Genomic DNA, 13,671 nt, shown 5'->3' with positions numbered 1-13,671 from the left:
TCCCTGTGTTCTGGATCTCCTGCCCAATGTGGAAGAGCTAACATAGCTGGGAACTAATAGGCTGGGTTTTAGTCTCTAATACTGCTGCCAGTTAACTATGTGATATCGCACCAGTGGTTCTCAGGGCTGATTTTGACCTCCTCCTCCCCTGAGGACCCTTGGCAATGTCTAGAGACAGTTTTGGTTGTCACAGCTGAGGAGTTACTTCTGGCATTTAGTGGAGAGAGGCACAGGACAGCCCCTTATGACAAAGGATTGTCCTGTCCAAAATGTTCACAGTGCCAAGGCTGAGAAACCTGCATTAGGCAAATTGCCTGCAGTTTGCTGACTGACAGCTTCTCTCCATTAACTAAGCATGACTCCACCATTGTTGTCTTGGTCACCTCTCCCTTACCCTGATTCTAAGTCATTAAATATGGAATATGGCCCAGGTATCGATACTGTTTTTAAAGTCCCCATAAGAGATTCTGATGTGCTGTCGAACTGAGAAACCACTGCCCTCAGGGATCACATGGGAGAAGGTCCACATAGAGGTGGCAGGTGGACCATTTGAGAGGAATGGACCCTGTGGGGACAGCCTGTGGTGGGAAGTCTGCCATGTGATTCAGCGTAGATAGAAGCCTGCCAGAGACCCACAGAGAGCACTGTGACTGAAGGCTTGGGCTCTAAATTCCTCAGAGACCTGTGCTCTCAGCACCTATGCATGATAAGCTCTCAGCTGATCAAGAGTGTCTACTCCCCAAATTTCCAGCTGGCAACCATATCCTCGTTTCAGGTTTGCCTTGGACATTATAGTCTTCTCAGGAAATAAGAGTGGACAGTCTCTTCATTAACACCTTGATTAACTATAGCTTCTCTGAAAGATTAAAAGTCAACAACAAAAAATCCCTACCCTGAGTCATTAGCCCATTTTGCCACCCAGGTAAGGAAACATCATTTATTATACTTACAGCATCATGTAATTCAAGAGTTGGTAGGCATTCTAGAAACCAGGTAGCCCAGCCTCCCCTCCACCTCAGAGGTTCAGAGCTGTGCCCAAGGTCACATGGTTAATTGATGACAGAGAGGGTTCTAGAAGAAAGGCCTGTCAGCTGTTTCTCCATTGTGTTCTTCCCATGTCCCTGTGCTAATAGTTCTTGATTGTAACCAGGTGTAAGATGGGCGAGACAAGATTGTGTTTTGTTTATAAACAAAATGACTTTCAGGTGAAATCTTACCGGCGTCTCTTCCTTGACCGTTCTGAAATCTTACAGGAAGTGAAACAAGTATATTATGAGTTTTTTTTAAAGTGTATTCGAGAGAGAAAGCATGAGGATGGGAGGGGCAGAGAGAGAGAGAGAATCCCAAGCAGGCTCTGCACTGTTAGTATGGGGCCCAATGTGGGCTCCCACTAACTTTGAGATCATGACATGAGCTGAAACCAAGAGTTGGGTGCTTAACTTACTGAGCCACCCAGGTATATTATGATATTAACCTAACTTAGAGCCATTCCAAAACATCTGAGTGCTTGCTATGGCTATGTGCCAACTGTCAGTTAAAGGCCACCATCATTTCTTTCATATATTGTTGTTTTTCTGGTCCCCTTCTTGCCTCCCTCACCCTGCCCCTGCCATAGCCATTCCTCACACAAAGCCAGTGATATTTAAAAATGTAAATCAGGTCATATCCTCCTCTTTTAAATTTCTCTGATGTTTTCCTACTGCAGTTGGTATAAGATTCAAATGTTCTGAACATGGTCAGTAGAGGTGGGCTCTGCTGGCCTCCGTGATCTCAGCTCATCCCTGTGCCTCCATCTTTCAGCCTCATCTTCCCTTCTGTTCCTTGGAAATTCCAAGCTCATTCCTTCCTCAGAGCCTCGTGCCCTCAATGTGTTTTTCTACAGATCTTCATGTTGCTGGTCCCTAGGCATCATTCAGACTTAATTTCAAATATCGCCCCCCCCCCCAAATAGGTGGGTGCCGGGGGTAGCTGGATGGCTCAGTCAGTTAAGTGTCCGACTCTTGGTTTCAGCTCAGGTTATGATCTCATGGTTAGTGAGATCAGGCCCTGCATCAGGCTGTAAGCTGACGGCACGGAGCCTGCTTGGACTCTCTCTCTCTCTCCGTCTTTCTCTCTGCTCCTCCCCAGCTCATGTGTGCATGCATTCTCTCTCTCTCTCTCTCTCAATAAGTAAACTTAAAAAAAAAAAAAAAAGAGAGAGATGAGTGGTGATGTTCACCCTGATGACTGTTAAAATTAGCTTCTGGTCACTCGCTCTACTATTATTGTATTATTGCCTTCATGGTACTTATTACTGTTTGAAATTATTTTGTCCTTATGTTCACTTATTTATTGTCTCTCTTCATGCTAAAATGTTCTCAGTGAGGACAGGAACTTTGTTTTGTGAACTACTATGTGCTTAACACCTAGAGTCATACCTAGTACATGACAGATGCTAAGTTAATGAATGAATGACAGAGAAAGTAAACAGTTGGTGTTAAGAAGATTGCTTGACAGATTCAGTCCTATATAATTCCTGTCTTTTCTTACACATTGGCCTTTAATTTTTAAACTGAAACCAGGATACTAGTTTATTAATACATGAGAATTGGAACTGTTAAGCAGACTGGATTCTTTCCTTTGAGAACTAATGTACTTGCTTCCTGTAGTAAAAATTCCATGGGGAGCAAATATAAAAGAAGAAAGCTACTTGGTAAGCACAGACTCAGGGCACAGGGACTTAGAATTCAAAAAGATCCTGCTGGAAGAAACTTGAAAGATCACCGTGGTAATGGTTCCTCACAACTGGCTGCCTGTGAAAATCACACAGAGAGGTTTATTAAAATATACCCACACAAAGCCACACATTTTTCAGTCTCTCCTTTGGAAATTTTAATGCGTTAGTTTGCAGTCAGGGGTGAGGAATCCATGTTTCCTTTAAAATGTTGCCAAATTTGGGGCTCTTTGGTGGCTCAGTCAGTTAAGCCTCTGACTTCAGTTCAGATCATGATCTCCTGGTTCATGGGTTCGAGTCCTGCACTGGGCTCTGTGCCAACAGCTCAGAGCCTGGAACCTGCTTTGGAATCTGTGCCTCCCTTTCTCTCTGCCCCTCTCCTGCTCACACTCTCAAAAATAAACATTTAAAAAATTTTTAAATACTGCCAAAATGATTGATGGTACATGACCAGGTTTGGGAGCTAGTGACTGAGCCCATCCCCATTTCCAGATAAGTAAACTGAGGCTCAGAGAGATCAAATGCTTTACTCAGGGTCTCACATCGGGTGAGCAGGGATATGGCACTCAAATCTCCCAGCCTTCTCTCTGTGCTGTTCACAAAACATGGCAAGAAAGATTCTCAGGATCAGAGGCAATACCACTTTAGAAATTGCTGGTTTATTACTTTTTTCTTTATTTACGTGTAGCTAAGCAGTCTGGTGTCAAACAGGAAATGCATACGGCATAGTTTTCCTTTTTATCATCAAGTGTCAGATCAGCTTGATTTTAGATTCTGGGGCTGCAGAGTGACCACCAAAGTATGGTTCTGGGACCAACCCCATCAGCATCACCTGGAACTTGTTAGAAATGCAGATTCTCAGCCCAGACCTACTGGATCTGAAACTCTGGAGGCAGGGCCCACAGTCTGTTATTTTAAAGCCATCCAGAAGATTCTGACACACACTCAAGTTTGAGAACCACTGTCCATAGGTACATTTTGAGGTCCAACCTCTAGATAAAGCTGCTGGCCTCAGCCTTTTAGTTGGTGATTCATTAACATCAAGGCCTCAACTAAAGCTAGTCATCTGCTTTCTTTGGTGACATTTATTCAAAACAGGGCCTATTGTAAATCTTCATCAGAATGCCATACACAAGAAAGAAGAGGGGGTTAATACATATTGAACACTTGCTGTGTGTGAGGAACCGTGTTTGAGGCTATTACTTGTCTCATTTAATTCCCACCGCCATCCTGCTAGGTGAGTGTTCTTGTCCTCATTTTACATATTTGGAATTTGAGGCTGGTAGAAGTTAAACATGGTCTATCCTACAGGTTATTTGACACATTTATAGTTATAATTGTGCATTTTGCGATCTGTTATCTCCCTAGAACAGCTGTTCTCAAACTTTATTATAGATAACTGGGAATCCCCTGGAAAGCTTGCATTTATGCATGCAGATTCCCTAGCCTTTCTCAGATCCTAAATCAGAGGCCTGGATGGAAGCCAGGACTTTGGATTTTCATGAAGTACTCCAGGTGATTCGGCTACCAGTGGGCAGCAGACCAAACTTGGAGAAATCCTGTCCTGGCTCCAACCCCAGTGGTTGGAACTGGGTGCTCCTCGAGGTTTTTATGAAGTTGTGTGGGTCTCCAGTGTTTCGTGTCCTCACAGGCCTTGGGTACCCGGTAGGGATATTGGCGGAACAATATGATCATGGGAGGAGGGAGTTTGGGAGCAGGTATAAAGTTGTCTCTTATATTTCTGCTCTCTGCTACCTCTCAGAGGGTTCCCAGGCCATGTTTTGGTTTTGAGTAACTTTATCCTTCCTGTTATCTACCCTACATTGTGCAACTTTGCCCTTGTGTTGATGGGGTGCACAGTTGTGAGCTGTTTCCTTCAGGCTGTAATTAATATCTATGTAATACTGAGTTGCTTCAGCTTTTGAGGTCAGAAATAGTATTTCATCTGTTTGATGATAACATAGATCCCTTATTTTTCAGGGATGGAGTTGGCATATTTAATGAATGAGTTGCCAATAAATTAGGAGGAGACTGAGTGATTTGGTTCCATTATGAAGGAAAAAACTAAGATGCAAATTAAAAAGAATGTCAGGTGTGATGCCTGATGCCTTTCTTTATGGGGTAGCTTGTTGATTGGTCCATAGGTTTGGAAGCAACTACTGACAAAATTACCCCAGGTCTCCCATAGTATAAAAAAGATGCCTGTGTCAAAATATGGCAAGAACCTCCCAGGACTTTCCCCAGTGGAGAAATTAGCAATACTGAAATACTAAATTTCTTTAATATGTCTTAGTCCCTAAAATAAAATTGTGTAGGGCAAGGGCAGAAGGAAATTCACAAAAGCACACATTTCAACCTCCTGAGATTTACTGTATATAAGGCAAGTTATTTTTGCCAGTAAGAAAATAACCAAGTTACAGGGTAGGTATTTAAGAATGATTTCTTTTGCCACTGATGTTAGAGTTGATAATAATTTGTAACTAGTACAGTAGCTAGAGCTGCCACTTTTTGAGAGCTTATTATGTGTCAGGAAGTATGCAAACATTCTCTCATTTAATCTTCACCAGACTTTCAAAGTAGATATTATCCTTTATTTTACAGATGATGAAGCAAGCTCGGAAGGATTATGTAATCTCAGGGCTGGCACTGAGGTGTCCAGGGGTACAAGACTGTCAGTGCTAAAACTAAGACAGTCCTGGAGAACTGAGATGGTTGGTTATCCTGAGTGTCAACCAGCCCACTGACCCACAGTTGATAGTTTGGAAGTAAGCCCAAAGGGTCCTCAGGGGACAGACAAATGGCCCATATATTGAACTTGCTGATCTGTCTCAGCAGTTCTGAGACTTTCAGAACATTTCTTGAGGCCCAGTTTCCTCCATTTTACATGCAGTTTTAATATGCTTGATTATTTCCAGGTGCCTTATCAATTAGAAACAACATTGGAAGGGGAAGGGGTTATTCTAGAAAGGCATATGGATTGCCCTGGTGAGGGACATCTGGCTGAAGGTGGGAGCAAGGAGAATGAAATATAAATGAGTAAAGGATAAAATCAATACAGTGGTCAGGAGTCATTTATTAAAGGGGAAACATACCTTAATAAAAATAGCTATTATTGAACACTATGTGCTGAACACTATTTTAAGCACTTACAGTTATCACATAATCCAGTTTTTGCAAAATAATCCTATTATCTCTGTTCCACAGATGAGGAAACTGATGCATAGAGAGGTCCAGTAACTTGCTGAAGGTCACACAGCCAGTGAATGGTAAAGCTGAGATTCAAATTCTCCAGAGCCCAGATCCTCAACATCCTGCTTCATTGTAGGTCCTAGATGCTGAGGAGATAGCACAACAAGTTAGTGATATTTATTGTGATGTTCTGAATCGTCCAAGAAAAAAATTAAAGCTTAGACATTACATTTTACAGTAGTCCTGCCCCCCCCCCCTCCATGGGGAATATGTTCTAAGACATATTCTGGATGCCTGAAACCATGAATAGTACTAAACCCTATATATACTATGTTTTTTCCTATACTTATATACCTGTGGTAAAATTTAATTTGTAAATTACGTACAGTGAGAGATTAACAACAGTAACTAAGAATAAAATAGAGGGGCGCCTGGGTGGCTTAGTCGGTTGAGCGTCCGTCTTTCGCTTAGGTCATGATCTCGCGGTTAGTGGGTTCGAGCCCCGCGTCGGGCTCTGTGCTGACAGCCAGCTCAGAGCCTGGAGCCTTTTTCAGTCTGTGACTCCCTCTCTCTCTGACCCTCCCCTGCTCACGCTGTCTCTCTCTCTCTCCTAGAAATAAATAAAAATCTTTAAAAAAAAAAAAAAAAGAATAAAATAGAACAGTTATAACAATATACTGAGTAAAGTTTATGCGAATGTGGTGTCTCTCTCTCAAGATATCTTATTGTGCTGTACTCATCCTTCTTGTGATTATTTGAGATTATTAAATGCCTATGCAATGAGATTCAGTGAGCTAAGACGTAGCCTTTGTGATGTAGCTTTTGGCAACTATTGGCCTACTAATTAATCAATAGGCATTATCTGCTTCTGGACTGTTATGGACCCCAGGTTCCCGAAGCCCCGGAAAACAAAACCACAGATGGGGTCGGTATACTACTGTAGTTTTTTATTAATTAACTTTTAAAATTTTATCAAGGTTATACATGGACATAGTACTAGGGGCCTGTTACCAAAAAAAAAAATTCAGTCCCCCTCCCCCAGCCCATTTCCTGCTCCTCAGAGACAACTGCTTTCAATTCTAATAGTTAAGTGACTCTTGCTGGTAGTCAAATCCCTTGTTTCTAAATGACATACTGATATTTCTGTGGTCAATTTTCAGTTTTAGGCACTACTTAAATGCCTATGCCTAGACACTTTACCATGGAGGAAGAGAATGTTAACTCATTTCTCCACCTTTACCACACACGCATACATCTACCACACGTGTACGCCATATCCGTTCCTCCTCTCAACAGTTATGAAATAGTTTTAGTCAGATCAGTATGTCCTGGGCTTGTTATCTTTATCTTTAGGGCTTCCCTCCGGGGCTGAGCAGATTGTCCAGAGAAGAACATTTGAACCACCTGCCTGTAGAGAATGCCTGCATTCTAGAAGTTCCAGCATGTAGATGGGGGTGGAGGTATCTCAGTATTTAGAGATCTAGGTAGACTTCCACTATTTTTAGCTTTAACGTTACCCTCCCCTTAACCCCCTAAGTGTTTCTGCATATTCTGTGATGAGTTGCTTTTAGGCTTTCCCTAGTGGCAGATAAGGAGTCACCTTTCCCAGGTCTGCTAATCACTTACCTCTTAGCCATTTACTTTCTAGCTTCCACATTCCATTACTGTTCTTTCCACTCACTTTCTTTTTGTCTTTTTGAGTTTGTGTGTAAAAGAATAAAACCCAGCTTTTTAATGTTACGTTAGTGAGATTTGGGGAGGTAGCAGAACTAAGGTGTGTGTTTAGTATGTCATCTTTATCCTGAAGTCGAAAAGTCATTTCAGGGGCGCCTGGTTGGTTCAGTTCGTTAGCGTCCGACTTCAGCTCAGGTCATGATCTCACAGTTCATGGGTCGTGCCCCGCGTCATGCTCCGTGCTGACAGCTCAGAGCCTGGAGCCTGGTTCAGATTCTGTATCTCCCTCTCTCTCTCACCCTCCCCTGCTCATGCTGTCTCTCTCGGAAATAAATAAAACATCAAAAAATTTTTTAGAAAATTCATTTCAAGAAGCTTTCATTGTAGAGGAGGTCAAAAAAAGTTTGTGTTACCCGAATGGGAAGACCAATAGTTCTGTAAAAAATGGAATCATTACTTGATTCTCAAAGTGCAGTTCTGGGACTAGAACCATCAGTATTACCTGGGCATCACCTGGGTGCTTGTTAGAAATAGAGAATTTTGGACCCTACTCAAAATTATTGAATCAGAATTAGCATTTTCACAAAATCTCTAGGAGAGTCCTATGCATCCTGAAGGTTGAGAAGTACTAATATGAAACTTTACTCAACTCCTACTATAATTAGAATAAACTAATTGTAATGAACTTTAATCTGGGATTTAAAAGTCTTGGTACATTACCTTAATAAATTATTCTCCGATTTCTAGAGGTTGCTATAAGATAATATAGAGGAGCTTGTAAGTTTTCATGAAAATGTACCCTTTCTCCCTTTATAAACCATGTCTGTAAATCTGAGTCAACATCAGATGTGAACCAAAAATTCCATGTCATTTGCCATGAGAGATGTCAGACTGGTATGTTCATGCTTTTTTAGTTGCCCACAGTTCTTGAGGTGGTGATAAGATTTTATAGATTGGCTAGGTTGAGTTTTCAGTCACATGTCAAGCTGCCAAAGTTAGAAGGTGGCTTACCCTAGAGGCAAAGGATAGATTAATTAGTTTATGCCCAGCATCTTTCCCAGTGAAAGTGTATGCTCAGCAAGTGATTGTGGGATGAGTGAACTAAAGAAGATACAGTTCTTGTCTTCAAGATATTCACCAACCAAAATGAAATAAATTGGATATCACGATACAGGGTTGACCGGCTCTAGGAAAGCATAAGCACAGAGCAGGGGCATCCAACTTGGCAGGATTGACAGAAGGAGCCAAAGAGCTCCATGTCTTGATGAACCAAGCTTGGAGGGTTTAGAGCTGTGGCTCTCAGTTTAATGTGTATTAGAACTACTTGGCAGGCGTGTTGAAACATAGACCCTGTGGCCATCTTGACAATTTCTGATTCCGAAGGCCTGGGGTGGGCCCAAGGATGTACATTTCTAACCGTGTCCCAGGTGATTCTGATGATACTGATTTCACATTTTGAAAACCACAGGTTTTAGAGAATTATAAATAGTTCTTGTGGCTGGAGACAGGAGGCTGGGAATGGTAGGTGATGCTGAAGGCAGAAGTCTAAGGAGTAGGGATTTCATTGTGGAGGTTGTGAGAAGTCAGTGACAGGTTTTACAGAGGAGAGTGGTGGACACCCATTTGCAATTTGGAAAGATCATTTTGGGTGTGGTGTGGAGGATGGATCACTGCAGCCAGAAAACCAAGTAAGTGGTTGATCATAGCCATCCAGATGAGAAATAATAAAAACTTGGAATAAAGGTGGGAGGAAGAAAGATCCCTAGAACTTGGTGGCCAGATGGAAGTGGGAGGGAAAAGGAGGGGAGGAGTCAATGCAGACCATCAGATTTCTGGCTGGGCTGGTGTTGGGATTGTGTTCCTCAAGACACAGGAGGAGAAGGGGGCCTGAAGCAGAGTCTGTGAAAGAAGAGCAAAGGAGGTAAGTTGAGGGCAGGACATGCTGAATTTGAAATGCCAGAAGAAATCTGGGTGGATCCTTTAGTAGACAGTTTTATTTATGGGTCTGGAGGCCAGGAGTGGGAAGTCTGGTAAGTCATCCAGCCCCATCCTTTCTGCCACTTTGATTTGATCTCCTATGTTGTTTGTTTGGATCAGGCATTGCATTTGTGAAGAAACAATTTTAGTATAATATTTAAGGGCCCAGAGAATGCAATACTTTGAAAGAATCTTTCTCAAGAAAACAAACATTCTAGTCATTTGACTGGAAGAAAACAGAGAGTTGGAGTACTAGTCTTCTAACACTAGAAGAGGTTAATACAGCTGCCTTCTGCTGAGAGGCCAGTGGAATTGGGTTTTAGCAAGCTTGAAAGGGGCAAAATCACTTGACTGGTCTGCAGGCCATATGACGAACAGCTGAGACTAATTAGCTGGATTGTGGGTTTTTACAGAGATGCCTGATTTTGAAAGTTGATGGAGTAGACTGCTTTTCAAAAGAGTCTTTTAAAAACTTTTATAAGTAGATAATTCTGACTTTAACATTTCTCTTTGCATCACATAGATAAAAAGTAACCTTTTTGAAGAGGACATGTGATTGGAAGTTGTCTAATTGTTGAAGTTTGGGAACAGCACTTCTAAAGTTTTAGGTGTTTAGAAAAACACCCAACGATTTATACTCCATCAAGGTATGGTTTTGTGTGTTTATCTTTTTTTTTTTTTTTTTTTTGGTAGAGATTTCAAATTCTGCCGGGCCAATTTTTGTGTACTTAGAATACGTGCAATTTGACATAGAATACCATTGCGTATACTAACTTCTTTTTAAACCAAAGACTTCTAGACACCTGCTAAATTTCTGGGGTGTGGTTTGAAAGTTGCATTTTCAATTACCAGAGAATGGGTATGAATACTGACTACATTTTTCCTTTCTTTTCTGTGCTTTAATAAAGTAACAAGGGTTTTTTTTCCCCTCAGATAATATGTTGAATAAGGGAGCTGATTAAGGACTTGAATTTGCTCCAAGAGTCTTGCTCATCCTCTCAGGATTTTATTCACAAAAATTCATGCTTATTGGGATTTTGTTTTTAATATTGTAAACAGCTTTAATGGAGGAAAGCTTTACATAAGGATGTTTTAGTATAAGGTATATTTCTTCTGTAAAATAAATTTGCCCAAAATGTTAATTTTGTTTGGTTTGGCAGCGGCATTGTGGTTATATAAGGACAGGTCCATGTATTTTAGAGATGCTTAGTGATAGTATACAGGAGTGAAAGATCTGGGGATGGTCTGCAGGGAAGTTCCTTATACAATTTTCTCTACTTCTGGATGTGTACTAGTTTGCAAGGACTGCTGTCACAAAGCAGTACAAACTGGGTGGCTCCAACAGCAAACCTTTATTGTATCAGATCCAGATGTTGGCAGGGGTTGGTTCCTTCTGAGGGCTGTGAGGAAGAGTCTGTTCCATCCCCCTCCTTGGCTTCTAGATGGCCGAGTCTCCCTGTGTCTCTTGTAGGCTTCCTCCTGTGTGTGTCCTTCTATGAAGAAGGAATCTGGATGCAGACACACAGGTCATCCAGCTGATTAGTATCAAGGCAGTCCCCTCACCTCCACTCCAGGGTGGTGACCAATACTTCCTTTTGTTTTCTCTGCCGCAAGTTCAAGCTTTTCTCCTAGCAGTGAAATCCAGAGTTCCTATGATCACACATCACTGTGGGAAAGACCCTTGATGAAAAGTTGACTTTCTGTGTGTAGATTCTTGGATTATAAATACCAGAAAAAAAAAAAAAGGGAAAAACTGTTTTGGGGAGGAGAGTTGATTCATGAGACGTCTTATCCATAGAACATCCAGGTCTAATTTAAGACATTCCAGAGGAGTTTATCCCCATCTTGGTTGCTTTCTGTCTCTTACCGCTTTCTTCTTGTCCTTTCCAGACACTGTTCAGTGACCCAGAAGCCATTAGAATGCAAATAAACAACAGGTTTTTTTTTTTTCTTTTCACTTGCTGCTGCCCACAAGACAGGAACTGTGGCAGAAAATGCTGATGAAACCTTGAGGCCGGCAGGATGGCACCATGGCAACCAAGATCTTCACTTGTTAGCGGGTCCCAGGACCCAGGGCTGCCTCCACGGCTGTTGCAGCTTCCGCCCTTTCCAGACCCTCAAAGAGGAGATGCTTGCCACTTCCCTCTGTTTCTGTTTTCTTTGTTTAGGATTAGAGCTTCCTGAGATGGATGTTCATCTTTTGCTTTCATTCCTTTCCTCTGCCCTCTGAACTGGGTTGATTTAGCTAGAGCTCCTGGCATAGCATACCTGATAGCTGATGAGTCACATACAGCCCATTAAAAACAAAAGCTGATTTTTCGCAGAAGCCATAATTCATTTGTTCTGTCTTTGCAAGACGACGTCTTCCTGCTTGCTTCTGTGCTCCTGGTGTTGCTGCGGTATGGCTGGGGCCCTGCCCTCTCAGCAGTGGTGAGTTCCGTGGGGGTTGGAGGGTTGGGAGGAGATGAGTGAGATCAGGGTGCTGCTCATGAGATGAGTATGCATCATTTCTGATTTTCTGGAGGCAGGAGACAGTTTGCTGAAATACAGATACAGCTCATCATTCCAAGAACTGAGTGCATCGATGTTTGTTTGTTTCTTTGTTTGTTTTCCTCATTTCATACTCTGTTAGGCTTCTCTTCTCCCTGATGTAATCTGAGCAGGGAACATTTAGCTATGAATGCTAGATTCATCACTCAGCAAATACTGAATGGATCCTTGCTTTGACAAGAAGAAGTAAGTCCAGATTTTTAGAAGCTGGCACCTCTGTGCTTTGGTGACTGGACTATTGTTTAAAAAAAATCTCTTTCCTAGGGATCTTCTTGTTTCTCTTCAGTCTCAAGGATCATCTTCTCTCTCTTACGGCCTCAGGAAATCAATTATGTTGATCACTCTAAAATCTCTATTGTAGGGGCACCTGGGTGGCTCAGTCGGTTAAGTGTCTGACTTTGGCTCAGGTCATGATCTCACGGTTCGTAGGTTCAAGCCCTGCGTCGGGCTCTGTGTTGACAGCTAGCTCAGAGCCTGGAGTCTGTTTCAGATTCTGTGTCTCCCTCTCTCTCTGACCCTCCCCTGCTCATGCTGCCTCTCTCTCTCTCAGAAGTAAATAAAAAAAATTTAAAAAATAAAATAAAATCTATATTAACACTGATTTTTCTTCTGAACCTTACTCTGTTTTCCACATGCCAATTAAACACAATTCTGGAAGTCCAGCCTGTCTAAGGGACATGTAATTGGTCCTCTGCATTGTAGTAGAATGTGTCTCAGTTCAAATCTTGGCTCCACTGCTTACAGGTTGAGTGACTTTGGAGAAGTTATTTAACCTTTCTGTCTATTAGTCTTATCTGAAAATTAGAGCCCTCATATGGTTGTTGTGAAGATTAAATGAGTTGGGATTTTATTTTATTTTTTTTAAATGTTTTATTTATTTTTAGGAGAGAGAGAGAGAGAGAGACAGCGTGAGCAGGGGAGGGTCAGAGAGAGAGGGAGTCACAGACTGAAACAGGCTCCAGGCTCTGAACTGGCAGTCAGCACAGAGCCCGATGCGGGGCTCGAACCCACAAACCGTGAGATCATGACCCAAGCGAAAGTCGGACGCTTAACCGACTAAGCCACCCAGGTGCCCCAATGAGTTGGGATTTTAAAAGCCTTAGAGAAGTGCTCAGTGTTAGTTAAAATAATCATCTCAAATTGTTTTTGCCTGTTTTCATTGATTGTGGTATTCATTCTGTTACCAAGCGAAAAGTTTGGTTTCTTTAACTTCTACACCGGTCAATTGAGAAGTTACACTGATTTTTCTACTGCCTGAATATATCTTGAATTAATCCTTGCCTCTTCATTCCCACTTTCACTGACAGAAGTCAAATCCCTACGTCTCCCATCCCTTCCTGACCCTCTGTTGTATAGTCTCAGTCTCGGTGTGGCTGTCGGAAAGATCTCTCTAAGGCACACACTTCATGTTGTTCTTCACAAAAGTCTGCAGTGGCTTTGCATTGCCCAGAGGATAACACAGACCCTTTATGTTATAGAAGAGTCCTTTCAGTCCTAGGGGACTGCAAAGTCTCTCCCACCTTTATAGCCTCTGTCTGGACACCTCCTCCAACCTCCATGCACTGCTC

The 13,671-nt window shown here is 42.1% G+C and overlaps 1 protein-coding gene across 5 annotated transcripts in view; it reads left to right on the top strand.

Annotated features, from left to right (window-relative positions):
• Positions 1 to 13,671, top strand: part of RAB27A (RAB27A, member RAS oncogene family) — an 81,479-nt gene that overhangs the window by 7,283 nt on the left and 60,525 nt on the right. For 2 of the 5 annotated variants that reach the window (XM_039216588.1, XM_039216587.1), the window contains exons 2-3: positions 10,077 to 10,200; positions 11,910 to 11,983. The gene's annotated coding sequence lies outside the window, so the exon portion shown is untranslated. Of the gene's footprint in view, positions 1 to 836; positions 923 to 10,076; positions 10,201 to 11,909; positions 11,984 to 13,671 lie in introns of those variants that run through there. The other 3 variants (XM_039216584.1, XM_039216586.1, XM_039216585.1) reach the window with 2 other exon arrangements.

The sequence above is a fragment of the Hyaena hyaena genome, unplaced genomic scaffold (assembly GCF_003009895.1).
Source record: "Hyaena hyaena isolate Hyena2069 unplaced genomic scaffold, ASM300989v1 scaffold_645, whole genome shotgun sequence".
Classification (NCBI taxonomy): domain Eukaryota; kingdom Metazoa; phylum Chordata; class Mammalia; order Carnivora; family Hyaenidae; genus Hyaena; species Hyaena hyaena.
The sequence above is the reverse complement of the archived record's forward strand: the minus strand, read 5'-3'. Positions and strand labels throughout refer to the sequence as shown.